The following is a 27,245-nucleotide window of genomic DNA, read 5'->3' on the forward strand; positions in this document are numbered from 1 at the left end:
AGCAGTGCAAAACTCAAAGACACATAGAGTGAATGTCTGTTTTCTATAGAAGGGACCATCCGGTGCTCAGACCTCTCCCCCCACCCCCCGAGTCCTTGCACCCAGTCTGCAACCTCCATTTTATCTACATTCTTCTCTACTCTGCAGCTCTGCACCCAGTACTTCCCACCAATGGCTCCCACAGCTCCATGGATTCTGTAGTCAAGACACTCAACTCCACCCTTCTTGTTTCCCATGACTTTGCCACCCTCGCCTACTGTGCCAGCTGTTACACTATGCCCCAGCTCTGGCTCCAATTTCACCAGAGAGGGTCCCCACTAATTTCTCCATCTAGCAATGATAGATTTTTCCAACTTATCCGACTTTTAACAGGTAGAGATTTCTTTCTGTTGTTTTTGGATTTGTTCAGTTACTTGGCAGCTTCCCCTATCTGAGGTACAGCATTGACATTTGTAGCGGTCTTCTGCTTTCATACGTTGTTAGAAGTATTCATTCTGAGATTTTCGGAGGGCTTCTCTGTGTTCAGGCAAGATTCTTGTCCTTCCAGCCTGACGGCAGTCGCAGTAGACAGAGAACTTTTACTGCAAGATTTGTGAAAGAGTGGGGATTGCCCCAACACAGTGATTCTCCTTAGGGCTTTCCCAGGGTATCTAACCGACTCCCCAGCATATCACCCAGGATAGCCTATCACCTGCTGATATTCAACATGGCCACACTGAGTTCACATTTTTCCTTCTAAGCCTTTCACTTTTCCTTCTTTCTCCACTGCTATTGACAGTGCCAGCCTCCTTTTCTCTTATGCTTGCAGTCTCAGTGTCATCTTTGATTCTCCCCTTCACTTCTCCCCAAATAGCCAGTGTGCACTAAATCTTTTTCCATGTTTCTCAAAAATATTTAGAAAATCTGATCCTTCTTTTCTGTCCTGTTGTCAAAAGCACTCCTGAGTGCCCTTGTCTCCTGCCTTGCCTGCCGTAACCGTTTCCTCTTTGGCTTCCCAGTTACCAACTTTGTATCCATCCAATCAATTCAAAATCTACAGCCAAAGCGTTCTTTTTTTTGCCTCTTAACCAAACCATAGTGCTCCCCTCTTTGAGTCACTCCACTGGCTTCCTCTTGCCCATCATATCAAGTTCTAGTCCTCAGTTGTAAGGCCCTGTTCATTCCCACTTCAGCCTACATCCAGAATTCATCTTCCACGATGCCACTTTTATGGCCTTTCACTGTCTTCTTCTTTTTGTTTTTCTGTCTTCCTCTATGGTGCCCCTATGCATGGAACATCCTCCCAATACCTATGTTCCAGGCGCCCATCTTCTCATTCAAAAGCTTCTAAATACCCACTTTTCCTATGAGGGCCACAACATAAAACAGTGAAAAAATATTAGCTTATGGAAAACAAGATTGTTAAAGAAACTCCTCCCTCTGGTTCTTCCGGTTTGTCTTGTCTTTCTGTGTTTCTCTTGTACATGATATGGAGGGACTGAGCTAATTTGTTTCTCATACAGCTCACAGTACATTGTCAGCTAGTAAAAATGATCATATTAGTGTTTTGAGCTTTACATTGTATCTGAACCCCTCCTCTGTAAAAGGATTTATTTATTGTATGTTCAAGATAGTTCCTTGGAGTGAACCCCGTGCTCCAATTTAAAAAGCCTACGTCAGCATTCATGTTCAAGTAGTTTGTACTGGGCTGCAGGGTGTAAAGATAGCAAAAGGAGCAGTAGGTGGTTGTTAAATTGGGCAAAGCCAGTACAGGAATAAGCTAATTGTTCAGCTTGCACCACTTGCAACTCTGATAAAACCTGCTTGCTCCTGCATTCTGACCTGAATGGAGAAGTGGGCAATTTGAGTTAGTGTGGGAACGTCAGTACAGCATAATCCTTGGTTGCTTTGACTTCATTTTAATTCTGTTCTCTTCCCACTCTCCTCTCTTCTCCTCATATCCACTGTTGCATAGAGCCTCTATTTAAACAAAGTAGATTGTGTTTCTTTATAGAAGAGGCACATGGGTTCCTTTTGGGATGACAGTCAGTTAATATTTTTCAGATTTCTCTTCTCTGTAAAATTGCATGTTTTGTTGGCAGGTGCCTAAGGGGATGGAGGGCAATCCCAATATATATATATATAAAGCAAGTATAAGCAAAAAGAAGTCTCTGAAGTGACTGATATAATTTTGGAACATATCATTGCCAGTTTGAATAGAGAGTACTTCAAATGTAAAGGGTCTGGTGGGGTTGCATGTTTTGCTGTGTTAGTTACTGCCTGTGAGCCATGGGACAAAGATTTCTGATGGAAAATCATGCCGATCTCTTTTAGAAGTTGTGAATAAAAATTGCAGTTTGGTGATTTGATATCTGTTTAATGGGAAGAACTGAATAATAATAAATCACAGCACATTTATTGTGAGTTGAGGAAAGTTAATCTAAAGAAGCCAATACTGAGACAAGGTTTTAACCTCATTAAATGATGCTCATATTCTAGGGGCAATACATTATAGGAGTCAATGGAGTAGCACCAGGATTTAAAAATACAACCATGATCCCTTAGGTAAGTAAAGTAGCTGGAGATATACCAGAGGGAAACAATTTATGTACAAAGAATATGGGATAGCCATTCATTTGAGGAGGAGGGAGACGGAAAGGACTGGCAGAAGCCTATACAGAGAAAGAGACCTCATATGCAGAAATATACCAGTTTTTACTCTTACACTCTCTCACACACACTCTGAAGTCCTATAGTGTCACAATATTATTGATAATTTATTTCTTACAGTGCTTCCTGACCATGTTTTCTTTATAAGCCATAATGAATTAAGATTCACAGCATCCTTGTGAGACAATTATCTTGATTTTACAGATGATGAAACTGAGGCACAGAAAGGCTTGGCCCAAATTTAGAAAACAATCCATTAACGTTGCATGCTGCATCTTACATGCTTTGGTTTCTGAACTTTTCAAACATGTTATCCCTGGTGAGCACTCTCACTTCCATCTGAAATCAATGGGAGCTGTGGGTGTCCAGCATTTCTGAAAATTGGGGCCAACACATTTCAGAAGTTTTTAGATTTGTTTTCACCTAAATCTTGTCTGAGTAGATCATAATTTATCAAGACCTCTCAACATTCTTTATATGTAAAAACACACAACCCATTACAAAGAAGTGCTTTTAAAATAGTTCTTTTCCCTTAAGGCAGACAGGAGCTTCATGCTGTCTCTTTGAGCCAAACATAGGTGTGAAGGCTGCCATCTGGGATTGAACCAGGGACCTTTAAAGATAAAAACATGAGTCTTTATAGCTTAAGCTAAAGAGTCAGGACTTATAGTGGGAGAATGTAACAGACTCACATACTCACTGTATTGCATGCAGAGGATGGCATGTAACTCACTGACCACTGGGATACATATTTCTATGGTCAGAAGAAGCTCATCTCAAGTATCTCAGATCAATAGCAATTTAAATTTCATTTATGTGATGGCTGCCAACTTGGCCAACAATGTGGATTTAACTGCTAGAGCTAAATAAATGCTTGTGTGCAGCTTGATTGGAAGAGTTCTGTAACTGGGGGCTGCAACAGACTAACATCCTCCATGGGCCACGTACAGAAGGGGACATGTAATTCTGACTAGTGGGATACATAAACACAAGGACAGAGCTGGGGGTGAGGAGCTGTCTTTGTGCAAAGTTGAGAGAGAGATCCCTAAAACATACTGTCTGAAGACAAAGCTGTTTCTTGGAGGGTCTTAATGTTCTTATGCATTGCTGAGTGACATTTTGATCCGGTTCTTTCACATATTCCACTGGTTCTGATGTATTTTTTCATTTGGCAGTGACCTCTAAAATCTTCTGATCACTTACACTGTACTCATTCTCCCTTGTGCTTGAGAATAATGCATGGTTTGAATACAAGACGTCCTTTTATGTATATGGTGCTGATGAGAAAAAAAAGTGGATGTGTGCTCAGCCTTATTAAATGCTATGTAACATTCAGAAATCTTGTTTTCTAATAGTGGACTCAATGTGCACATTCTGAGAACTCTTCTTCCATGTCTGTTTATTTTGTAGGGCTGTGAGAAAGTTAGTAGCAGTTTTAGTTTGTAGAATACAGATGACTTTTTTGGTTTGTTTGGATTTGCTCTTCCTAAGTTTCACTTTGAATTTCAGGCTCATATACACTCCAAATTTCAATGCAAAACTCAGCTGAAGTCACCAAGGTTGTGTGTTTTGTGGTCATAAATTTAGTTTCACGTGATTTCCATCCAAAATCACAAACTGGCCCAGATTTGCTTGAAAGGCAACAACATTTTCAGTTCAAATGTGGACTGAGTTTTGGTTTTATAACTGTCATAAATATAAAGGGAAGGGTAAACCCCTTTGAAATCCCTCCTGGCCAGGGGAAAGCTCCTCTCACCTGTAAAGGGTTAAGAAGCTAAAGGTAACCTCGCTGGCACCTGACCAAAATGACCAATGAGGAGACAAGATACTTTCAAAAGCTGGGAGGAGGGAGAGAAACAAAGGGTCTGTGTGTCTGTCTATAGTCTGTCTTTGTCGGGGATAGACCAGGAATGGAGTCTTAGAACTTTTAGTAAGTAATCTAGCTAGGTATGTGTTAGATTATGATTTCTTTAAATGGCTGAGAAAAGAATTGTGCTGAATAGAATAACTATTTCTGTCTGTGTATCTTTTTTGTAACTTAAGGTTTTGCCTAGAGGGGTTCTCTATGTTTTGAATCTAATTACCCTGTAAGATATCTACCATCCTGATTTTACAGGGGGGATTTCTTTATTTCTATTTACTTCTATTTTTATTAAAAGTCTTCTTGTAAGAAACGGAATGCTTTTTCATTGTTCTCAGATCCAAGGGTTTGGGTCTGTGGTCACCTATGCAAATTGGTGAGGCTTTTTATCCAACATTTCCCAGGAAAGGGGGGGTGCAAGTGTTGGGAGGATTGTTCATTGTTCTTAAGATCCAAGGGTCTGGGTCTGTAGTCACCTAGGCAAATTGGTGAGGCTTTTTACCAAACCTTGTCCAGGAAGTGGGGTGCAAGGTTTTGGGAAGTATTTTGGGGGGAAGGACGCGTCCAAACAGCTCTTCCCCAGTAACCAATATTAGTTTGGTGGTGGTAGCGGCCAATCCAAGGACAAAGGGTGGAATATTTTGTACCTTGGGGAAGTTTTGACCTAAGCTGGTAAAGATAAGCTTAGGAGGTTTTTCATGCAGGTCCCCACATCTGTACCCTAGAGTTCAGAGTAGGGGAGGAACCTTGACAATAACCCAGGCTGATGTCTCCTGGACTTGATTCATGCCACAAATGTTGCAAGACTCAATTTATTCTCTGTAATTCATATATTTTAAGGCCAAAAGGGACCATTAGATCATGTAGTCTGATCTCCTGTATATTACAGGTCATGGAATTTCATCCAGTTACTCCTGTACTGAACCCACTAACTTGTGTTTGACTAAAGAATATCTTCCAGAAAGGCATCCAGTCTTGATTTGAAGACATCAGGAAATAGAGAAATCGACGCTTCCAATCGACACTGGCAGTTTGTTACATCCTAATCTTTGACACTTTTGACATATCACTAGTGCTGCTGTTCCTGAGAATGTGCAATCTGCAAAATGACAGTTTAGAAGTCAGCAATTTCAGGAGTGATGTCCAGATTGGGCTACTGGATATTGGCTGTACATGATGTCAGTCTTAGAACCATTGTTTTGTGGAAAGAGACTTCTCAGATTGATGTAACTGAAGATGTCTGTGGTCATTAAGGGTAATCAAAATACCGGACAAATCAGAATTTGACATACAGGATCATAGCTCATCCAATCCAGCATCCTGTCTCTAGCAGAGATTCAGCTGGATCTTTCAAAGGAAGACAACCTCTGCCCTTCCACCTTTCTCAGTGTTCCAAACTTGAAATTTGGAGTCAACAGAATTTCTGTGTGAGCTCAGGGTTAGTCTACACTAGAATCACTACACCGGCGTAGCTGTACCAACATAGCTGTGCAGCTTTAGTGCTGCTAGTGCAGAGCGCTCTATGGCAATGGGAGAGAGCTCTCCCATCGGCATAATTACGCCCCCTTTCCGAGTGGTGGTTGCTGTGTCAGTGCTTAGGTGGGCGTAACTTGTGTCACTCGGGGCGGGGGGTGGCTTTTCCACAGCCTGAGCGACTTAAGTTATACCGAAGTAAGTACAAATGTGTGCAAGCCCTTAGTGATGTTATGAACCTATGAAGGGACACTGTCCCTAGGCTGTAGCTCAGCAGTGACCATGACCTCACTGAGGCAGTGTCCTGTGAAGAACCTATGTCCTCAGGTGATTTTCCTCATAGACTCAACACTAAACATTGCACCAGGTTTATTATGCAAGAAAACCGACTGTGAGCCCTCTTGTAATTGTAAATACAACTCCTATTGTGAAGGTCTCATAATAGGAGTTATATTTTACCTTCACAATAGGAGTTGTATTTTATTACAAAAAGTCTACTGTTCTTTATTGTTTTTCTTGAAAAATCATTGATTTGAAAACACTCAGATGAAAATTCCTTCTCAGCAGTGTATATCAGTTGAGTTTCCAGCCATGTTCCAATAAACTTCATGTGTTAAATCATTCAGTTAACTGTTGTTATCTATCCATGTCTTATACGTCTCACTGGGAAACTTATGTGAAATTATGAAAAAATATGTTGGAGTGTGAGTGTAAATAATAGCTGGTAGTGGAAGTAAACATTTTTGCCAGTTGATGTTTTGAGTTTAAAAGGACAAAATAAACACTTTCTCTTTCTATCGAAAATGTTTATAGTTTTTAAACAGTTAAATATTCTTTATTGTATTGATATTTAGTTTTTGAAGTGTACATATACACGTGCTTTATAAATGAAACTGTCCCCACAAAACCTTTCTGGGTTGAAGTTCAACTTTGGGTTGAAGTTTTTAGACTGTATACCTCAGGCAAACCATAAAACTAAAGGAAATAAGCAGATAAGGTGGCATTTAGCACCCCACCTACACCCAACTCATCTCATCTGTTCCTCATCTCAACCGTACCTGGAGTGCTGCATACCTTAACTGCTTATCTCTGTTCAATAGTTTGTACTGGGGGAGTATTCAGTCCAGCAATTGCAGCTCGAGTTACTGAAACTTTTTGTGTGGGAATTTCTCATTTTTTTTAATATTCATCAACACTTATACCTAAGTAGTTATCAGTGTTAATAGATACCACATGTATCCTAACTGTAAGGGTAGTTAAGCACCAGAATAAATTGCGTAGGGAGGCTGTGGAATCTCCATCACTGGAGATTTTAAAGAGTAGGTTAGACAAACACCTGTCAGTGATGGTCTAGATAATACTTAGTCCTGCCATGAGTGCAGGGTACTGGACTAGAAGACCCCTCAAGGTCCTTTCCAATCCTATGATTCTGTGTAGTTCCCTGTGGAACCAAAATGTCTCCTATGCTTCTCCATAGACTTGCTTCTCCTATTTCCCTGCAGAATTCCATTCCTTCTATGCAGGGCTAACAAGGGGGGGAAAGGGTACAGTTGTACTGGAGGTTGAGCTCAGCCCCTCCCCAATTGGGATGAAATGGGGGTGAAATGGGAGAGAGTCGGGTCCCAGCAAACATAATGTACCATCGTCCCAAATTTTTTTTGATGGGCTTGCTCCCATGCTACCCTACAATCTTCCCTTCCCTGCCATCCTCCACTACACAACCTGCTCTCCTATGTCCCAACTTCCTACCATGCCTATCAACACGTATACATATCAGTGTTTAAAAGCTGAATTTGGTAAGGAAGTGTGGAGGCCCAACATGGGTGAAGGGAGCATGTTGAGGTGGTTGGCTGGGAGGGAGCAGTGGGGAAGTACATGTGGGGCACAGAAGTTCTGGGTGGTCCTACCATCCCTGGAGGTTTAGAATTCACAGGTCTCGTTTTATGTAAGTTTTAAACTAGAACTAGTCAAAAATCTTGTGACGGAACAGTTTTGCATTGGCAAATGTTGATTCAATGGAATTGAAATCTTCCACAGGAACGTGTTGATTCTTGAAACTTTTCATGTCTGACAGGCTCAGCTACCCCTGTGATCAGCTCCCTGGGCTAACTGGGGAGCTGGGCAGTTGGCTCCCCAGGCTATCAGGGCTTCCTGGCTCCCTGGGATGCTGTGAGGATAAATGTATTAAAGATAGTGAGATGCTCAGATACTACAGTAATGGGAGTATTATAAGTACCTAAGATAAAACACAAGAATGTCAGCATAGGTGGATACCTTGATGCCAGCCATACACCCATTCTCTGCCTTTGATTCCAATATTTTGGGATCCCCTAAGGAGGTTTTTATGAGGGGGAGAGAGAGGTGGGTATATGTAAACAAGAGGGTGCCAAGGGGGAGTGACATCCTAACCTCGATTCTTCCATCTCTCTCCACTTTCAAAATGGACTTGAGTAAAAATGTTATTAAACATATCAGAGAAAGTGACAATATATTTTCTTTTTCAGTTAATCTATGAAAATATTCAGTATGAGTTAAACACACAAACTCAGCCCTGACTCTCTGTTAGCTTATCTGTCTATTGTTATTTACACAGAGACGTGTGGTTTATTTTATGATAATAAGAGTGATTCTGTTATTTTTCAGTAAATATTAATGAGATCCAGTAACATACAGTGGAATAGGATTAGTTACTGTGTTACATTCCTTCTTCATTTCAGACTGCAGAAATTGTAGTAAGTGGCAGCAGTGAGCTCAGAAATAGGGCTTCGGAAGTTGTTGCAAGTTGGTTGCGCTGAGGTAGAAATCAGGTTGCTGAAAGAGTCGATATTTGGAAATCATTTGCACGTATATTTTCCTGAAAATAGACTGTACAGAAATCCCATCCGAGGCTTTGGCAGAAGTCCATAGTCACAAACGGAAGAAAATATCAGCGAATATTTCAGGTCAGATAAACAAAAGTGAGAGCCAGGAGGACAGTCCCTCAACCACATACATGATAAACCCAAAGTTCTGTTCGCTCAACTGCCAGATGACTCTTGTCAGGGAGTCAAACAGTGCTCGCTGAAAAAAATATATTCCATGGAGCAGCCTTAGAGTTCTGTCATTACCACCTGAAGAGGAGAAAACAATTCTTTCAGTTGAAACCACAGGGGAGGATTTAGGTAGGTAGAAATATTTATTCAAGTTGGTCTTTGGTGGGGCCACCAAAGCTAAAATATATAGAGAGTGGATACCTACTGCAGAGGCTTTAAGAATCTGTATCAGTTCCATGGCACAGTAGGCCCTCCTGAGCCCCAGGGAGAGATGCCTTCCAGCAGTAGAGTGCTTCCAACTCTGTATGATGGGGCATTGGTTCAATTCAATTCTGAGTCATAGGAAAGAAGAAAACCTAATAAAATTTAATACCTAATAAACCTAATAAAACCTAATAAAATAAAATTTAAAATAAACCTACTGAACCACTATTATGGTTTCCTGTAGCAACTGTGTGTTCCATTGGGGACCGTGTGTCCCAGTCCTATCATGCTTATCTTGTGGGACCTGACGGGATCACACAACAAGTTGATACTGTGTAGCCACAGGCATTTTAGTGTAAAGTGTTTTGAGTTAAAAACCACAAATGGCATTTGAAAAAACTGAGCGGAAGTGGAAGGAAATGTTCATCTTGGTTAGTCAGTCCAAAAATAGATACAGGAGTCACTGCACCTTTAAGATGTTTTATTCAGTTGCATGGGAAATATTTATTGGTAATATAAGGTTGGAGAACAAATTGCACATTCACTAAAATTTCAGCAGGTAATCTGAGCAGGGAATCATGTCCTTAACACTTGTATGCAATACCCATCGTGTACATAGGCTTTTGAATACCTCTGTTAATGTCATTGTGAACTGATGGCATTATGCTCACACATAAGTTGATCAGACTGTTATCTAGAAGGCATAGGACCAGACTGTGATGAGTTTAGATGGGAAGCCTACATAACACCACAAACATCGTCTCTGTTACAGGAAGCCCTTTCTCAGAGCCAGGCACTGAAGCACTAACAAGTATTTCTGTGTATTAGATCATGCTGGATGATATTTATGTGCTTAAAGAGTGTATAAATTCTGTAGAGAAAAGGAAAGCACAGGCTTCAAAGGCACACTAAGCTACCAACAAGATGAGTACCGATGCAGAGGCAAGTGTGAAACATATAAAGACCACGTTTCAAGTCTAATACTATCGTCTGTGACAGAATTACTTATGGGCAATGCATGTGCCAGCTATTCCATGTCAGACAACGGCAGATAGTGTGACAAAGGAATAGACCAGACAGCTCATTTGATAATGTAACAGACTTACATAAGAAACTAATGCTCTTTGGGTTAATTTCATTAACTGGACACTAAACAGGCTGTGTGATGTCCTGTTTAGAGCTGTGCAATATCATAGAATTATAAAAATGTTGAGCTGGCAAGGACTTTGAGGAGTCATCAAATCCAGCCTCCTGTGCTGAGGCAGGACTGAGTAAACCTAGAACCATCCCTGCCAGGTGTTCATCTAATCTGTTTATGAAAACCTCCAGTGATGGGGATTCCACAACCTCCTTTGGAAGTCTATTATGGAGCTTAACTACTCTAATAGTTAGAAAGTTTTTCCTAATATTTAACCTAAATCTCCTTTACTGTAGATTAAGCCCATTTCTACTTCTCCCTCCAGTGGACATGGAAAACAATTGATCATAGTGATCTTTATAACAGCCCTTAACATATATGAAGACTTTTATTAGGTCCCTCCTCAGTTGTCTTTTCTCAAGGCTAAAGATGCCCAGTTTTTTATCCATTCCTCAAAGGTCAACTTTTCTAAATCTTTTATAATTTTTGTTGCTGTTCTCTGGACTCTCTCCAATTTGTCCACATCTTTCTTAAAATTTGGCACCCAGAATTGGACACAGTGCTTCAGCTGAGACCTCACCAGCGCTGAGTAAAGTTGGAAATTACCTCCCATGTCTTGCAGATGACACTCCTTTAAATATACCCCAGAAAGATATTAGCCATTTTCATAACTGCATTGTATTGTTGAGACATATTCAATTTGTGATCCACTCTACCCTTCAGATCTGCTTCAGCAGTACTACCATCTACCCATTTTATAGCAAGCTGTGAATTTCATTTTTCCTTCCTAAGTGTAGTACTTTGCACTTGTCTTTCTTGGAATGTTCATGTTTTGACTTTAGAACAATTCTCCAATTTGTTAAGGTTGTTTTGACTCCTAATCTTGTCCTCCAAAGTCCTTGCAACCCCTCTCATCTTGGTGTCATCTGCAAATTTTATAAGCATACTCTCCACTCTATTATTCAAGTCATTAATTAAAATATTAATTAGTACTGGACCAAGGAATGACCCGTGTGGCACCCCACTAGCTATGTTCTCATAGAATGACAGTGAACCATTGGTAACTGCTCTTTGAGTACAGTCTTTCAACCAGTTTTGCACCCACCTTATAATAATTTAATCTCAATCATATTTCCGTAGTTTCCTTATGAGAATGTGATCTGGGACAGTGTCAGACACTTTCTATAATCAAGATATGTCACATCTGCTTCTTCGCACCTATCCACGAGGCCAGTAACCATATAAAAAAAGGAAATTATGTTGTTTTGTCATTGACAAATCCATGCTGACTATTCCTTATAACCCTATTATCCTCTAGGTACTTACAGATTGATTAATAATTTGTTCCAATATGTTTCCAGGTATCAAAGTTAGGCTCAAGTGATCTATAATTTCTTGGATCCTCGTTGTTCCCCTTTTTAAAGATAGGTACTATGTTGCCCTTCTCCAGTCCTCTGGGACCTCAACTGTCCTCCAGCAGTTCTCTAAGATAATTGCTAATGGTTCCGAGATTGTTTCAGCTAGTTCCTTAAGTACCCTAGGGTGACTTTCATTAGGCCCTGCCAACTTGAATACATCTAAATATTCTTTAACCTGTTCTCTCTCTATTTTGGCTTGTGTTCCTTCCCCTTTGTTGTTGATATTAATTGTGTAAAGCACCAGGTCACAATTAACTTTTTTAGTGTGGGCTGAAGCAAAATAGGCATTAAACACCTCATCCTTGTTGATGTCATCAGCTATTAGCTCTCCTTACCCTCTAAGTAGAGGACTTACACTTTCCTTCATCTGTCTCTTGCTCTTAGCCTTGAAGGCTAGAAACTTAAATTTTTTTTTCATAAATGAGATGAGATTCTCACATCCTCATGACTCCAGGGGCTGAGGATTTAAATAAAACACAAAGTATCTCAAGACATGCAATAAAATTGTGAGAGTAGGCAACACTTTACTTTGGCAATTTATATAGCTTGAAGTAAACATGCCAATTTATCTATGTCTCTGAAGTCTAGGTGCAGAAGTGGTGCCCTTCCCAAAACTCATTGTCCTGTAGTAAAATCTGTCTGAAACAACAAGTGAAAGGTAGTGCATTTCCCAGTACAGTAGATATATCCTATAGACTAACATTTTACTTATATTAAAAGGTGATTTTGTTCTTCTAAGAAATAATTACACAAAAGCCACAACACCCATTTATTTTCAGCTCTTTTTGCAAATACCACTCCTGTTTTGTTTTAATAGTGTAATTGTTCTGTCTCAGTCCACACTGTATCTGGTATTCTCCTGTCCATGCCATCATGTGTTTAACTATTACTCGAAGCTTTGAACACTTAATTTCTGCCTTACCCATTGTTCTCAAATACTACCTGGATCTATTGTTCAGCATGTTACCAGAATACTCACAGCTGGCTGAATATTATGTCAGCAATTTTAAGTTTCTGTCTGCTGTATCCCTGTTCTCCTGCATTGAGTGTACTCAGTTTGTTAACTCTTAGCCTTGTAGGATACGTTTACACAGGGATAAAAAACCTGTGGCTGGCCTGGGTCTGCTGACTAGAGCTTGTGGGGTTCAGGCTATGCACTGAAGAATTGCTGTGTAGATGTTCAGGCTCGGGCTGGAGACCAAGCTCTGTGATCCTCCCCCCTCACAGGTTTCCAGATTTCAGGTTTCCACCCAGGCCTGGATGTTTGCACAGCAACTTTTCAGCCCAGAGTCCAAGCGCCATGAGCCTGAGTCAGCTGACCCAGGCCAGCCACGGGTTCTTTATCGCTGGGTAGACATACCCATAGGGACTTTTAACTTCTGACTCCAAAAGTCACAATGCAACTACTGGCAAGGGGTGTTGGGAAGGGCGATAACAGCTCAAAATGCTCTGCTTGAGGTAAGAACAAATATCTGAATGCAGTTGTCCAGATGCCAAACATAAAACATTTATGCCTCCTGTTTTCTGCCAGTGCCACACAATAGTTTAGTCTCTGGAGGACTATAATATTGGTCTAATTCTGGATGTTGGGCTTTGCTTGGGGGTGGTTTGGTGTTTACTGGCCTGTGATATACAGGAGGTCAAACTGGATGGTCCCTTCAGGCCTTAAACTCTATGACAGCTCAGGCACAGCTGCAATAGCTGGTGAAATGCATAGGTGACAGGTGGTTAGGGTAAGAGGCAGCTCAGCCCTCCCCAGATCTTTCTGCCTTTCTGGGCTGAGCCGTGGCCTGGACTGCACCACTGCCCCATGGAGGGGGCAGGGTGGGAGAAGGAGAGGGAAGGGAAAAACCATTCACTGCTTCGCCACATTCTGTACCTCTGCCACCTGGGCCTGGGGCTGCCCAGTGCACATGTGTCGTAACCCTCACCCTGGCACAAGCACCTGCTGCAGCTGCAATGCAGCCGCACAGAGTACTGTCCTGGGGAGAGTTGGCCAGTGAGAGGGCAGCTGGAGCTGCAGCGGGGGGCTCATAATCCACCCAAAGGGGGCAGTTGGAAAAACTGTTAGAGAAGGAGAAGAATGGAGATGCTGAACAGTAGTGGATGTACTGGAGCCTGGGTAGAAGGGGAGGTGATTAAATAAAAGAAGACCAGGAGCATAAAAGTAGGGGGTTGGGACCTGAGAAGGAGGAAAGAAAGAAAATAGGAGAGATTTCAGGTTAGGAGAAGCAGAAAAAATAGACCTGCGTACGTGAACAGACACTGTTAGTGGAGAGAAGTAGAGAGAAATAAAATCTACAGACTTACCAGAGAGTGAGTATCAAGGGAAAAACTAGAAAGGAAATATAATTGGTGAAAAAGGGAATTGATCAAAGAGCTGTGATAGGTGCAAACAGATCCTGGAAGAGGTAAACAAGAAGCCCACCCACAAAGGAGCTAATATGTATGAACAGAGAGAATGACTGAACGTCTATTGAAGGAATACAGTTCAAAGGTCCCTATTGGACAAGTGAGGGCCCATTAGGTGAAGAAACCCCATTTGTGGATAAACTCATTAAAAAAGGTACAGCCACAGGAACATCAAATCTAAGGAGCACTTCAAGCTGTAGAGAAGCAAAGAACAGGCAGCAAGAGTGGAGTTGGACTTACAGCCAAGGAGAGGAAATGTTGATTCTTCCTTGAAGTGACAGAGTATATTGTAGAGTAATCTCTTTTGTTCTTGTTAATAACAATGCATTTGATACTAACTGCCCAGCCTGTACAAGCTCACAAAAGTTAATGCGTTGGGAACCTATAGTTTATTATTATAAGTAGTAAGTCTTTGGTAATGTTCTATATTATTTATGCTCCTGGTACAATTTTGAGGTTTTCTCTTATAAAACTTACTTACCCTTTTGTCTTGGTTGCCTCTGCCTCTCCTCACAGTTAGCATAGCCTAGCCAGGTCATCACACATGTACTCTTCCCTGGGAATCATCAACGGACTCTCTCAACCTAACCTACACTCTGAATGTGCCAAAGCCAGCCTACCTTCTCCCCTATCCCACTCCCACCTCTCCTCAATTACTATCATGCATATGCCAGGAAGTAAGTACTCTCCTTTCCCTGTGCTTAGTCATCATTATATATGTGCTAGGCTAGAGGCATACACACCACAATATATATGTGTCAGAGAGATCGCACCTGACCTTGGCAGGGATGCATTACAGATACACAAAAGACAACACTCCCGCTTGCTCTCCCTCCTCCTCTGTTAGGCAAGGTTGGTGCAGTGCCCGGGGGAGCTGGCTGGGACGCATGTATAGGGTGTGGGGGGAAATTGTAGGAAAGATAGATTGATGTGGGGGGAAGAAAAGAGAAACGAGGCAGGGATGAAGGTGAAGAACGGAAAGATGAAGAGGAGAGGGAGGAGGAGGGTGAAAGGGGGAATGATAGAGGGACGAGTGCATGGACAGCATGTGAACTACCGGTTGGAGGAGGCTAGCCCCCAGCCTTCCGCCCAAGGCCCCACTGGAGCCCAGAGCCCCACCGGCCCCCACCCCAGGCTAGTGCCCCCAACCCCAGAGCTCTGGGAGGACGGACAGCCTCCCCAGCCCTGGGGCACCGGGAGGGAGGGTGGGAGGTGTGGCTACAAAGTGGAAGCAAGGAGTCTGGGGACAGAACTTGAGCCACGCCTGGCTCTTTGGGGAGGCTGTTTGGGGAGTCTATGGTACCCGCCTCCCATGGATAAATGGGGAAGAAGGAGGTGAGGGGAAGAGAGTCTTGTGTAAAGGGGAGATCCTGAGGTGATGGGGGGAATCCTGAGGCCCCATGTCTGGCGGTGCTACAGCCAGGAAGGGTGTGGGGCACAGCTCTGTGGGGAGAAGACCCCGCCTGTGGGCAGATTCATGTGTCAAGTGACACTGTGGTGGACTCCTTCAAATCTGCATGCAGCAAGAGCCAGTAGGCCAGAGTGAAAAGCCAGGTGCAGTCCGATGGGACCAAAGCTGCCACTGTGGGCTGGGGTTAGCCCTCACAAAAATATTTTCACCAGCTGCCTATGGTTACATGATATATGCACTGGAACTCTATGAATACACCTCTCAAGTTTTTCAAATATCTTTTCTAAATGAAGGTGGTGCAGCAGAATAGGAGACAATATCTAGTATTTAAGTGTATTGTAGGATTTCAAGGAAGCTGATGGCATCACCGAATCTAATCTCTGATAAGGAGTTCCTATATGCAATGCAGTTGTAGCCCTGTCGGTCTACAACTGCATTGCATATGCATAGTAGAGAGACCAGATAGGATAGTAGAGAGACCAGAATATGTGCTAACTATTTATGCTAAACAATCTGTTCCAGCTTGCATTTAGCTGTAATGCTTGGAGTACCTTTCTCAGACCTGAAGAACTCCATGTGGCTTGAAAGCTTGTCTTTCTCACCAACAGAAGTTGGTTCCAATAAAAGATATTACCTCACCCACTTTTTCTCTCTAAGGAGTTCCGGTGGCATTCATCACTGTAGGTATCTAGACACTTTTTATAAGATTTATGTAGCCCTCATGAAATAGAGCAGGGTAAGAACATATAAGTAACACTAAGCATTATCAGATTTGTGATGGGCCTAGGGGTCTTTCAGTGTCCCTGAGGGGACTCCTTAGTCCTGCTGACCCCCTGTCCAGAGTAGAAGGATGCCCTGCAGACCCAGACAGCAGCTGGTTTTGGGAGGGATTAATTCCCTACAGTGGTTCAGTGTAATTTTAGGAATGTACTACCAGCTAATCAAGATTTAGCTGAGGCTTGGTACGTTCAGCACCTCAAAGAAAGAGAGAGTTAGCCCCACTGCGGGGGAGGGGCAGGGGTTTTGCTGACCAGAAGGCTATATACAGGGTGATCTGGGGAAATCTAAGAGTTTCCCCTAGTTATGTTTGGTATTTGCTAGCCAGAGAGATGGATGGAATGCAGCAGCCAGAGACTTTTGCCAAGTTTGTGGTGTTTTAGTTAAATTAGAATGCCTTGTAACAGGGTGGCTTGTCCCTGGTCTTGAGAGCCTGGAGCTAAGCCAGCCTGATTACGGGATAAGCCCCACCTGAGTAAGGAAATTCCCTATAAAGGGCAGCAGGTGGCTGCAGTAAGGAGGAGTGGGGGGAGAGAAACTCAGAAAACTGCAGGTAGCAAGAAAGTCTCCTGAAGGGAAGACCTTGACACCCACAAGCACTGACTTTCCAAAGTGCCGGGGGGTGCTCAAGCCCTGGCTCTGTCCTAGGCCCTGCCCCCACTCCACCCCTTCCCCTGGGCCCCGCCCCTTCCTGCCTTTGCTCCACCCCCACCCTGCAACTTCCTGCCCAGCTCCACCCCCTTCCCCAAGCATGCCGCATCCTCACTCCTTCCCCTCCGCCCCAGAACCTCTTGTGTGCCACGAAACAGCTGATTGCATCGGGCAGTAGGCACGGGGAGGGAGGGAAAGGTGCTGATCCATGAGGCCTGCCGGCGGATAGGCAGCACTGAATAGGGGTGGGGGGTAGAGCTGATGGGGGCTGCCGATTGGTGCTCAGCACCCACCATTTTTTCCCTGTGGAGCTCCCACAGGGTTGGTGCCTATGTTAATACTAAAGGGTTTGGAAGCCAGAGTGGGAAAGCTGAGACTCCACCCATAGGGCTTGGGAGTCATTGCCAAAGTTGGAAAGGCCCCAGGCAAGAAGGCATGGAAGTAGAGTGAATTGGAGGCTGTTGGAAGTGAGCGGGCTCCAGCAGAAAGACCTGGGACCAGGAGTTCCCCTACAGACACTATAGGGAGGAAAAGTCTGTGAGTGACCCAACAAGAGGATAAAACTGATGGACTGTGTTTTGAAACTTTTTTTTTTTTTAGACTGTGTTTTGAGTTTTATTTTGGAGCTTTATTTATGTGAAGAATCTCAGGCCGTTGAGAATGGGTGGTGAATGGACAAGCAAAGCCTGTGCTGCATTTGTGTACAGAGCCCTTTGATGGAGGAGTTATTAGCAGGCACAGCAGAGCCAATTCCAGCCATGAGGATGCACTCAGGAGACAGTTGCTGGCTACACCCTCAAACTAGAAACCCCAGACAGAGTTTGTGTGTTTAAACTTGAGCTTCCTGGGAACTCTCTCTTGAGCCACTTTGACTCTGGCTATGCCATAAGTGTCTTTACTCAAAATAGGCCACTTGCAGTTATATAAACTTTATTAATAACAAAAGCAAAAGAGCCATGCGCTGTATTAAACCTCTCACTGGCATGATGGACTTTATGTTGACAAATGTTTATGCAGAGTATGCAGTAAAACAACCCAAGGAGTCCTGCTGGGAATGGGACGGACGTATCCTTAATGTAACCTTCCTTAAAGCACAAGAAGAAAGGACAAAGATCTCTGTAGTGGCTTTTGCTGTCCAAAAACTTAATCTATGCCATGTCATATACAAGCTATAAAGAACAGAATAGGAAGGGATGGTTTCAGCTTGACTGGGTACAGCAAGCTGTTTTACATAATCTAAAAATGCAGGGAGAGATTTACAATGTACCATTGTGCACCTCAATCCCCTTTGTGTCTTTGAAAATCTGCCCCATATTATCAAACATTGGGGAAGATCCTGAGCTGGGTAAATTGCCATAGATTTATAAATGGAAATGTGACAGTTTATACCTGCTCAACATCTGTGCCATTACCTCTAAAGGTCCTCACCATTTGCCATCACACTTCAACTCCCACGCCCTTGACACCTCCTTTTAAAGTGTTGTTTTCTCCCACAGTGCCTACTGATAGGCAACTGGAAGTGTAATGCCTCAGCTACTCATAGAAATGGTTCAGTTCAAACATAAGAATGGCCATACTGGGTCATAGCGAAGGTCCATCTAGCCCAGTATCCTGGCTTCCGACAGTGGCCAGTGCCATTTGATTCAGAGGGAATGAACAGAAGAGGCAGTCATTGACTGATCCATCCCCTGTCATCCACTCCCAGCTTCTGGCAGTCAGAGGCTAGGGATACCCAGCACATGCAGTTGCATCCCTGACCATCTTGGCTAATAGCGATTGATGGATCTGTCCTCCATTAATTTATCTAACTCTTTTTTTGAACCCCGTTATAGTTTTGACCTTCACAACATCCCCTAGCAATGAGTTCCATGGGATGACTGCACTGTGTGAAGAAGTATTTCCTTTTGTTTGTTTTAAACCTGCTGCCTATTAATTTGATCCCTGGTTCCTATGTTATGTGAAGGAGTAAATAACACTTCCTTATTCACGTTCTCCACACCTTTAAATCATATCTCTGCTGAATTGTCTCTTTTCTAAGCTGAAATCTTTCCTCCTATGGAAGCTGGTCTATAACCTTAATGATTTCTGTTGCCATTTTCTGAACCTTTTCCGTTTCTAATGTATCTTTTTTTATATGGGGTGACCAGCACTACATGCAGTATTCAAGGTGTGGATGGACTATGGATTTATATAGTGACATTATGATTATTTTCTGTTTTATTGTCCTAATGGTCTTCTTATCCTTATTCCTAATTATTCCTAACATTCTGTTAGCTTTCTTGACTGCTGCTGCACACTGAGTGGATGTTTTCAGAGAATCATCCACAATGACTCCAAGATGTATTTCTTGGGTGGTTACAGCTAATTTAGATCCCATCAATTTTTATATATAATTGGGATTATGTTTTCCAATGTGCATTACAATGCATTTTTCAGCGTTGAATTTCAGCTGCCCTTTTAAAGGATCCCTTTTTGCTCTAATCACTTCTTTTACTTTGTTGTTTAGCCATGGTAGCACTTTTCTGATCCTTTTACTATGTTTTTTAATTTGGGGTATACGTTTAATTTGGGCCTCAATTATGATGTTTTTAAAAGTTTCCATGCAGCTTGCAGGCATGTCACCTTTTAATTTCCATTTAACTGGATTCCTCATTATTATGTAGTTCCCCTTTCTGAAGTTAAATGCTACTGCGATGGGCTTCTTTTCTTGCTCACAAGGATGTTAAATTGAACTACATTATTGTTGCTATTATAGATTCATAGACTCATAGATATTAAGGTCAGAAGGGACCATTATGATCATCTAGTCCGACCTCCTGCACAATGCAGGCCACAGAATCTCACCCACCCACTCCTGCGAAAAACCTCTCACCTATGTCTGAGCTATTGAAGTCCTCCAGTCGTGATTTAAAGACTTCAAGAAGCAGAGAATCCTCCAGCAAGTGACCCGTGCCCCATGCTACAGAGGAAGGCAAAAAACTTCCAGGGCCTCTTCCAATCTGCCCTGGAGGAAAATTCCTTCCCAACCCCAAATATGGCAGTCAGCTAAACCCTGAGCATATGGGCAAGATTCACCTGCCAGATACTACAGAAAAATCTTTCCTGGGTAACTCAGATCCCACCCTATCTAACATCCCATCACAGGCCATTAGGCCTATTTACCATGAATATTTAATTACCAAAATCATGTTATCCCATCATACCATCTCCTCCATAAACTTATCGAGTTTAATCTTAAAGCCAGATAGATCTTTTGCCCCCACTGCTTCCCTTGGAAGGCTATTCCAAAACTTCACTCCTCTGATGGTTAGAAACCTTCGTCTAATTTCAAAGTTCAGAGTTACTACATAATATTCCTTTTTGACATTGCTTCTCTGGTATGGAGGAACCACAGATGAATCATGGCAATTTCTCCCTCCTACAAACTTCAACACCAGAGGTAGTGTTACTGACTTTGCTATGTAAATCTGCAACGGTACTAATGTATGACATTGAGAGCTGAAAACAATAGCTGGTAATAGAAAATTACTGTCCTATCCATAACTTTATGAGAAACCACCCTTAGAATGCCTCTGCATATTTATAGCTGCCTCTGGAAATTTCCACTACATGCATCTGAAAAAGTGGGTATTCACCCACGAAAGCTTGTGCTCCAATTCGTCTGTTAGTCTATAAGGTGCCACAGGACTCTTTGCCACTTTCACAGATCCAGACTAACATGGCTACCCCTCTGATACTTGACACCCTTAGAATGCTCTCCTTCCATTAGCATTATGGGGGAGATAAGCATGTAAGATGCATTTCCATTTGTTTTGTTCTTCCAGCTAATATTCTAAGGAGAACAGGTCAAGAAACAGTTTTCCCATCCTGTGAGAATTTTCAAAAAAAACTCCCTTCCTAAATCAGGACAAAAAGTTCAAACTGTAAATATGAAAAGAACTTCAGAGAGGGTCAGTTGAAAATTCTTTTCATTTTTGATCTTTTAAAATTATTTGTACATTGTTTTACTCTAACGCTTCGTCTACATGGCACACCACTGGCGCTGGCAGGCAGTGACCATGTAGCTGCATGCTGCAGAGAAAGGCGAGCAGCATCCACACTGTGGTGAGGACATACTACCAGTGAAAGGCTTTGGCAGAAGGAAGGCAGCATGGAAAAGCTTCAGTAGCTCCCCACTGCTTGAGCCTTCACTTGGCAAGGAAAAGCTCTGGCTCGAGCCTTTCCTTGTTGCTGAAGTCTTTCCCTGCTGCTGGGAAAGACTCTTATAACAGGGAACTGACAGTGCCTTTCCCAGCTGGAGGAGCCTTTTCCAGCAGCGGGGAGGCAATGAGACATTACACTACTTAAAACATCAGTGTAGATGAACGGGCACAGCTTGGATGACTAGAAAGTATTTAGGGTACGTACTTGCATACCCACACTCTTCAGGTGTATCTTTAGTCTACTTGACTAAGCTGTGCCTCACCATACACTGTTGTTTGTACCCGTGCTTGGGGGGAGGAGGGACTGTGCAGATATGTAATCAACAGGGTATCAAAAAAGCATGCAATGTAGACATTCCCTAAGGTCTTGTCTACGTGGCCCTGTAGTTCGAACTATAGGGGGTGTGAATTGCCATGTGCTGCGCTGTAACTCCTCCATGTGGATGCTGCCACCGTGAACAAAAAGGTACCACTTGGGTGCGCACTGCAATTCACACCTCCATAGTCCAAACTATCGGGCCATGTAGGTAAGTCCTAATGAAAAGACATTTTGCCCTGAAAAACAGAATTTTTTTAGAAAATGTTTAATCAAGTTGAAACTTTTTTCACAATGTTTAGGAACAGTTAACTTGTCAAAACTAACCCTTTCCCATGAACAGTTTCAAAGTTGATGAATTGTTTCATCAAAAATGTTTCATCAAAAAATTATCAACCAGCTCTAACTCTAAGTTCATTTCATGATTGAGGGTGGATAATGTGCATCCACCATGACCATGCTGTCCTCCTACCATTCTTGCACTCTGGGAAACAGAGGGGGTAAGGTCATCAGTGACTGGTTTCACACTGTGATATAATTTAGCTCAAGAATGTGCATACTAGAGATGAGTGAATCTTGGGTTGAATATTTATGGAAAGATTACGAGTACTTGTGGCACCTTAGAGACTAACCAATTTATTTGAGCATAAGCTTTCGTGAGCTACAGCTCACTTCATCGGATGCATACTGTGGAAAGTACAGAAGATCTTTTTATACACACAAACCATCAAAAAATGGGTGTTTACCACTACAAAAGGTTTTCTTTCCCCCCACACCCCACTCTCCTGCTGGTAATAGCTTATGTAAAGTGATCACTCTCCTTACAATGTGTGTGATAATCAAGGTGGGCCATTTCCAGCACAAATCCAGGTTTTCTCCCCACCCCCCGCCCCAAACCCACTCTCCTGTTGGTAATAGCTTATCTAAAGTGATCACTGTCCTTACAATGTGTATGATAATCAAGGTGGGCCATTTCCAGCACAAATCCAGGGTTTAACAAGAACGTCTGGGGGGAGGGGCGAGGGGGTGGAAAAAACAAGGGGAAATAGGTTACCTTGCATAATGACTTAGCCACTCCCAGTCTCTATTCAAGCCTAAGTTAATTGTATCCAATTTGCAAATGAATTCCAATTCAACAGTCTCTCGTTGGAATCTGGTTTTGAAGTTTTTCCGTTGTAATATCGCAACTTTCATGTCTGTAATCGCATGACCAGAGAGATTGAAGTGTTTTCTGACTGGTTTATGAATGTTATAATTCTTGACATCTGATTTGTGTCCATTCTTTTACGTAAATACTGTCCAGTTTGACCAATGTACATGGCAGAGGGGCATTGCTGGCACATGATGGCATATATCACATTGGTGGATGTGCAGGTGAACGAGCCTCTGATAGTGTGGCTGATGTGATTAGGCCCTGTGATGGTGTCCCCTGAATAGATATGTGGGCACAGTTGGCAACGGGCTTTGTTGCAAGGATAGGTTCCTGGGTTAGTGGTTCTGTTGTGTGGTATGTGGTTGCTTGTGAGTATTTGCTTCAGGTTGGGGGGCTGTCTGTAAGCAAGGACGGGCCTGTCTCCCAAGATTTGTGAGAGTGTTGGGTCATCCTTCAGGATAGGTTGTAGATCCTTAATAATGCATTGGAAGGGTTTTAGCTGGGGGCTGAAGGTGACGGCTAGTGGCGTTCTGTTATTTTCTTTGTTAGGCCTATCCTGTAGTAGGTGACTTCTGGGAACTCTTCTGGCTCTATCAATCTGTTTCTTCACTTCTGCAGGTGGGTATTGTAGTTGTAAGAATGCTTGATAGAGATCTTGTAGGTGTCTGTCTCTGTCTGAGGGGTTGGAGCAAATGCGGTTGTATCGCAGAGCTTGGCTGTAGATGATGGATCGTGTGGTGTGGTCAGGGTGAAAGCTGGAGGCATGTAGGTAGGAATAGCGATCAGTAGGTTTCCGGTATAGGGTGGTGTTTATGTGACCATCGTTTATTAGCATTGTAGTGTCCAGGAAGTGGATCTCTTGTGTGGACTGGACCAGGCTGAGGTTGATGGTGGGATGGAAATTGTTGAAATCATGGTGGAATTCCTCTAGTGGTTCTTTTCCATGGGTCCAGATGATGAAGATGTCATCAATATACGGAAGTAGAGTAGGGGTATTAGGGGACAAGAGCTGAGGAAGCGTTGTTCTAAGACAGCCATAAAAATGTTGGCATACAGTGGGGCCATGCGGGTACCCATAGCAGTGCCGCTGATTTGAAGGTATACATTGTCCCCAAATGTAAAATAGTTATGGGTAAGGACAAAGTCACAAAGTTCAGCCACCAGGTTAGCCGTGACATTATCGGGGATAATGTTCTTGACGGCTTGTAGTCCATCTTTGTGTGGAATGTTGGTGTAGAGGGCTTCTACATCCATAGTGGCCAGGATGGTGTTATCAGGAAGATCACCGATGGATTGTAGTTTCCTCAGGAAGTCAGTGGTGTCTCGAAGGTAGCTGGGAGAGCTGGTAGCGTAGGGCCTGAGGAGAGAGTCTACATAGCCAGACAGTCCTGCTGTCAGGGTGCCAATGGCTGAGATGATGGGGCGCCCAGGATTTCCAGGTTTATGGATCTTGGGTAGTAGATAGAATATCCCAGGTCAGGGTTCCCAGGGGTCTGTGCGGATTTGATCTTGTGCTTTTTCAGGGAGTTTCTTGAGCAAATGCTGTAGTTTCTTTTGGTAACTCTCAGTGGGATCAGAGGGTAATGGCTTGTAGAAAGTGGTGTTGGAGAGCTGCCGAGCAGCCTCTTGTTCATATTCCAACCTATAAATGATGACAACAGCACCTCCTTTGTCAGCCTTTTTGATTATGATGTCAGAGTTGTTTCTGAGGCTGTGGATGGCTTTGTGTTCTGCACGGCTGAGTTTGTGGGGCAAGTGATGCTGCTTTTCCACAATTTCAGCCCGTGCACGTCGGCAGAAGCACTCTATGTAGAAGTCCAGTCTGCTGTCTCAACCTTCAGGAGGAGTCCACCTAGAATCCTTCTTTTTGTAGTGTTGGTAGGGAGGTCTCTGCGGATTAGTATGTTGTTCAGAGGTGTGTTGGAAATATTCCTTGAGTCGGAGATGTCGAAAATAGGATTCTAGGTCACCACAGAACTGTATCATGTTCATGGGGGTGGAGGGGCAGAAGGAGAGGCCTCGAGATAGGACAGCTGCTTCTGCTGGATTCACTTCTCCTCACTCTCTGGCTTTCATCCATTTGCACCTCACTCCCCATCTCCTGGTCTGCCATAAGAAGAATTGGTGGTGGGGGCTCAGTAGCACTTGTAGCATCTCTGCTAAGATGCATTGCCACTGATAGAAATGTAATGGAAGACACAGTTGCATGCGTTTCTTTTCTCTCCTTGCAGCATTTATCAAATGCCTATGAATCACCTGCTTCTCTGAAGCACATCCAATTCATTGAGAGTGGACTGAGAAAAACAGATGACATTTTGCATTGTGTTTTTGATTTGGCAAAACATGATTTAAAAAAAAAATTACATCTTGGTTCTTCAGCAAGAGAAATTGAGGTTTTTCCAGCTCTTGCTCTATATCTACATCTCTGCCATATTTTTCTTCCTCCATTCCTCAATCTATCTATGTCACCCAGAGGACTTTGTTCTGGTCTCCCTGCCAACATCCTGGGCTAGAATTCTCGCTCCGAATAAAGCATTTACTTAGGAAGATAATATAATGTGGCAGGCCATAGGCACAATAATACCACTACTGCCAGAAAGTACTAACTGTGTACTGGGCTGACTGGCAGACGGTCCTGAACATTTCAGTGCATTTTTCCTCTAGACTGATTTTACTGATTCTGAACACCAAATATATTATATAACTCTTTCTTTGTTCATAGTTACTGAACACTGTCATTGGGTTTGTGCTGTGCAAACACAGAGGAAGGCACAATCTCTGTTGCAATCAGTTTCCAATTTTATTTCCTTCCCGCTTATAAAACATTCCTCTCCAAAAGCTCTAAGTCAGTGGTGGGCAACCTGCAGGCCGCAGGCGGCCCATCAGGGTAATCCGCTAGCAGGCCGCAAGACAGTTTGTTTACATTAACCGTTCCACAGGCACGGCCACCTGCAGCTCCCAGTGGCCACGGTTTGCCTTCCCAGCCAATGGGAGCTGCAGGAAGTGATGGCCAGCATATCACTGCAGCCCACACCGCTTCCTGCAGCTCCCATTGGCCGGAAATGGTGAACCGTGGCCACTGGGAGCTGCTGGTGGCCGTGCCTGCGGATGGTCGATGTAAACAAACTGTCTCGTGGCCCGCCAGCAGATTACCCTGATGGGCCGTGTGTCGCCCGTGGGCTGCAGGTTGCCCAGCACTGCTCTAAGTGCTTCTAGAACAGTCTAGGTCAGATACAGATAATACAGTTCAGACACACACAATACCAATCAAGTTCAATCTCATAATGGTTCAGATGTTTTTTTACCTCTCTCTGTCTCTTTTGGTTGATGATGAAAGGTTTTCTTGGAGATACGTAGTTGTAAAAAAGGATTAGAATGAAGAGGAGGTGGTTGTTTTGCAAAAAGGAGAGTGCTCCAAGCATAGGTTTTAGGATAGAAAAGGGCACAAAAATAAGACTGGTAGAAGGATACAAAACAGGTGTCTATGAAGGAGGCTTTGGCAGCCGTAGGGGTTGTTAGAGGAAATTAGCAGAGCTGTATAAATAGGGCATGATTTCATGGCCTTGAAGGTTAGGAAGAAAAGCTTGAACTTGATGAAGAAGCTGAGAGGAAGTCAGCAAAGAGATTGAGAGAAAAGAGTGCATCATTGTAGTGATGAGAGAAGTTGATTGTAGTAGCTGCGTTCTGTATGGACAAGAAGACAAGAAGAGGCCAGAAGGTGAACAAAGATAATTACCAATCAGTGTGAGGATGGGATGTTGTAGAGGAAGAGGCAGCTGGGTTTTGAGAGTCCAGAGTGGTGGGGAGGGAAGGGAAGGGAAAAGAAGAGAGGCATCATATATATCACCAATGTCCTGACGCTAAGGATGGTGATGTTATCAAGAGTAATACAGCGAGGGTTTGAGAGGCAAAATGAGATGCTCAGCTTTTGTCATGTTTATTAGAAGGAATTACTGTGAAGTGTGATATAGTTGCTATAATAAATGTAATCAATCAAGCTATGGGACGAGGCCCACCAAAGAATATTATAACAGTCCACTAAAAATCTCCTTTGTGCTCTTGTAGCCTCTGGATACTGTATATGCTTTCATTTTGCTAAAAGTCCTCAGAAGTGTGTTTAGAGGTTCTATCACTCCATAGCTTGTCATTGGGCCTTTGCCAGCTCCCTGCAGAGGGCAATCAGCACCCAGAACTGTGCCAGTGGGTTGATCAGATTATCTAGTTACTTTACTGTAAAATCTCAATATGCAGTTGTAACACCGACATACCCCGGTCGTCAGTGGGCGGGATTGAACCTGGGCCTCTGGAGTTTAGTTCATGAGCCTCTACTGCATGAGCTAAAAGCCATCAGGCTGTTAGCTAAGGCACTAGAGCAGACTCATTAATCTCTCTCTCTCTAAGTGGTCTCGGTGCCACTAGATGGGACAGATCACCACACGCAGGAGGTGTGTGGGTTACACAGTAATACAAGCTTGAAAATGTCCACTGCTTATATTGTATAAATCCAATTCTGCATTGGAATCAACAACTATTTCCCCATGAAAGCTG

At 43.1% G+C, this 27,245-nt stretch overlaps 1 protein-coding gene across 1 annotated transcript in view; it reads left to right on the forward strand.

The window, feature by feature from the left end:
- The window catches only part of GPR158 (G protein-coupled receptor 158), a 307,100-nt gene that overhangs the window by 220,879 nt on the left and 58,976 nt on the right, over positions 1-27,245 (forward strand). The window lies entirely within an intron of this gene.

Source organism: Lepidochelys olivacea (assembly GCF_965140295.1).
Source record: "Lepidochelys olivacea isolate rLepOli2 genome assembly, chromosome: 2".
Taxonomy (NCBI): domain Eukaryota; kingdom Metazoa; phylum Chordata; order Testudines; family Cheloniidae; genus Lepidochelys; species Lepidochelys olivacea.